We start from the raw sequence: 3,577 nt of genomic DNA, 5'->3' as shown, positions 1-3,577 counted from the left end.
GCTGAAGACCGAATCAGCAAGCTGGAGGACAAGATAGAAAAAAGCTCCCAGGATGAGCAAGAAAAGGAAAAAAGACTCAAAAAGAATGAAGAGGTGCTTAGGGAAGTGCAGGACAATCTGAAACTTAATAATATCCATATAATAGGGATACCAGAAGGAGAAGAGGAACAAGGGATAGAGAACCTGTTTGAAAAAGCAATGATGGAAAACTTCCCTAATTGGAGGAGAGAAAAAGTCACACAAGCCCGGGAAGCACAGAGGGTCCCATTTAAGAGGAACCCAATGAGGCCCACTCCAAGACACATCATCATTAAAATGGCAAATATCAAAGAAAAAGAGAGATTCCTAAAGGCAGCAAAGGAGAGACAGGTAGTAACATACAAAGGAGCCCCACTATGGCTAGCAGCTGACTTCTCAACAGAAACAGAACAAACCAGAAGGGAATGGCAAGAAATATTCCTAGTAATTAAAAGCAAGGGCCTGCAGCCAAGACTACCTTGCTGGGTAGCAAGGCTCGCAATTAAAATGGAAGGCGAAATAAGGAGTTTCCCTGACAAAAAAAAAGAAGCTGAAAGAATACACCTCCACCAAACCTGCACTATAAGATATGCTAAAGGGACTGCTTTAAGAAGATGAGGAAGAACAGTAGGAAGGAGAGGGCCACGGGTACAAAGGGAAAAAATGATTAAGTACCTATCAATAATAACTTTAAACATAAATGGATTAAATGCCCCATCAAAAGACATAGGATAGCTGAATACATAGGAAAATATGACCCACACATATGCCGCCTTCCAGAGACCCACCTCAGAACAAAGGACCTACACAGAGTGAAAGGAAAGGGATGGAAAACAATATATCAAGCAAAAGAACAGGAAAAAAGAGCAGAGGTAGCAATACTTACATCAGACAAAATAGATTTTAATACAGAGGCCATAAACAGAGACCCAGAAGGACACTTTATAATACTCAAAGGACGAATCCATCAAGAGGACATAAACATTGTAAACCTATATGCACCCAACATAGGAGCATCCCAATATACAAGGAAAATCTTGGAGGACTTCAAGAAAGACATAGACCGTAACACACTGATAGTAGGGAATTTCAACACCCCACTGTCAACAATGGATAGATCTTCCAAACAAAACATCAACAAGGATATGGTGGCACTGAATAATGCACTAGATCAAATGGACTTCACTGACATATATAGGACCTTTCATACCAAAGAAGTAAAATACGCATTCTTTTCAAACGCACATGGAACATTTTCAAAGAGAGAGCACATGAAAGGACACATAACAAGTCTCAACAAATTCAGGAAAACTGAAATCATAACAAGCATTTTCTTTGACCACAAGGGCTGGAAAGTAGCAATCAACTTCAAGGAAAAAACTCAAACTCACGGAGACTGAATAGCATGCTATTAAACAATGAAAGGGTCAATACTGAGATCAAAGAAGAAATCAAAAAGTTTCTGGAAACAAATGAAAATGAACACACAATAGTCCAAAACCTAAGGGACACAGCGAAGGCAGTCCTGAGAGGGATGTTCATAGCAATACAGCTCTATCTAAAGAGATGGAAACATTTCAAATGAACAACCTAATCCTGCATCTTCAAGAATAGAGAAACACAACAAACAAAGCCCAGGGCAAGTAGAAAGAATGAACTAATCAAGATCATGGCAGAACTGAATGACATAGACACTAAAAGAACAATCCATAGGATCAATAAATCCATGAGGTAGTTCTTTGAAAAGATAAAGGAAAGTGACAAGACTTTAAGGCTCATTAAGAAAAAAAGAGAGAGAGGACCCAAATAAATAATATCAGAAATGAAAGAGGAGACATGACATAACTGATACCACAGATTGTAAGAAATTACTGTGAACAGTTATATGCCAAGAAACTTGACGACCTGAGCAAAATGAAGAAATTTCTAGAAAAAATACACAGAAATCCTGAACAGGCTGATAACAGCTGGTGAAATTGTAACAGCAATCAAGCACCTCCGGTACACAAAAGCATCAGAGCAGATAGTTTCACAGGAGAATTTGACAAAATATTTAAGGAAGAGCTAACCCCTGTCCTTCTCAGACTATTCCAAAAAAAATCCAAGAAGAGGGAAGACTCCCAAACTCTTTTTATGAGGCCAGCATCACCCTAATCCCAAAACCAGATAAAGACATAACCAAGAAAGAAAACTACAGGCCAATTTCGCTGATGAACATAGATGCTAAAATCCTCAACAAAATATTGGCAAACCACATCCAGCAATATCAAGTATGATAGAGCATCATACATCATGATGCATGATCAAGCAATATCATGAAAGAGCATGATCAAGTAGGATTCACCCGAGGGATGTAAGGATGGTCTATATTCGCAAATCAATAAATGTAACACATCACATAAACAAAAAGAAAGACAAAAATATCATGATCATATCAATAGATGTAGAAAAAGCATACAGCACCCATTCATAATAAAAAAATCCCTCAGCAAAGTGGGAATAAAGAGGGCATTCCTCAACGTAATAAAGGCCATATAAGAAAATCCTACAGCCAAGATCATACTCAACGGGCAAAAACTAAAACTTTCCCACTAAGATCAGGAACACGACAAGGATGTCCGCTCTCACCGCTTCTTTTCAACATCGAATTGGAAGTCCTAGCCACAGTGGTCAGACAAGAGAAAGAGATAAAAGGCATCCAAATAGGAAAGGAGGAAGTAAAACTATCATTGTTTGCAGATGACATGATAGTGTACATAGAGAACCCTATAGACTCTACCAAAAAACTCCTCAGCCTAATAAGTGAATTTGAGAAAACAGCAGGATACAAAGTCAACATTCAGAAATCAAAGGCATTTCTGTACACCAGCAGTGCAATAGAAGAAGAAGAAATCAGGAAAAATATACCAGTCCATATAGCAAGAAGAAAAATAAAGTACCTAGGCATAAATTTACCAAGGAGGTAAAAGACATGTACAGAGAAAACTATACAACATTGAGGAAAGAAATTAAGGAAGACACAAATACATGGAAGCATATACCGTGCTCATGGATTGGAAGAATTAACATCATCAAAATGTCCATACTACCCAAAGCAATTTATAGATTCAACGCAATCCCTATTAAGATTCCAATGACATATTTCACAGAATTTGAACAGAGATTTCAAAAATTTATATGGAACCATAAGCGACCCCGAATAGCTGCAGCAATTTTGAGAAAGAAAAACAAAGTAGGAGGGATCACAATACCAGACTTCAAACTCTACTACAATGCCACTATACTCAGAACAATCTGGTACTGGCACAAGAACAGATCCATAGACCAGTGGAACAGAATAGAAAGCCCAGAAATAAGCCCAGGTCTCTATGGGCATCTAATATTTGACAAAGGGGGCAGAAGCATAAAATGGAGCAATAATAGCCTCTTCAACAAATGGTGTTGGGAGAGCTGGACGGCTACATGCAAAAAATTGAAATTGGACCATCAGCTGACACCATACACAAAAATAAACTCAAGATGGATAAGACTTAAATAGAAGTCGCAACACCATCAAAGT

This window comes from Pteronotus mesoamericanus, unplaced genomic scaffold, assembly GCF_021234165.1.
Source record: "Pteronotus mesoamericanus isolate MK-2021 breed Mesoamerican mustached bat unplaced genomic scaffold, CSHL_Meso_final scaffold_118, whole genome shotgun sequence".
In the NCBI taxonomy this organism is placed as follows: domain Eukaryota; kingdom Metazoa; phylum Chordata; class Mammalia; order Chiroptera; family Mormoopidae; genus Pteronotus; species Pteronotus mesoamericanus.
The sequence above is the reverse complement of the archived record's forward strand: the minus strand, read 5'-3'. Positions refer to the sequence as shown.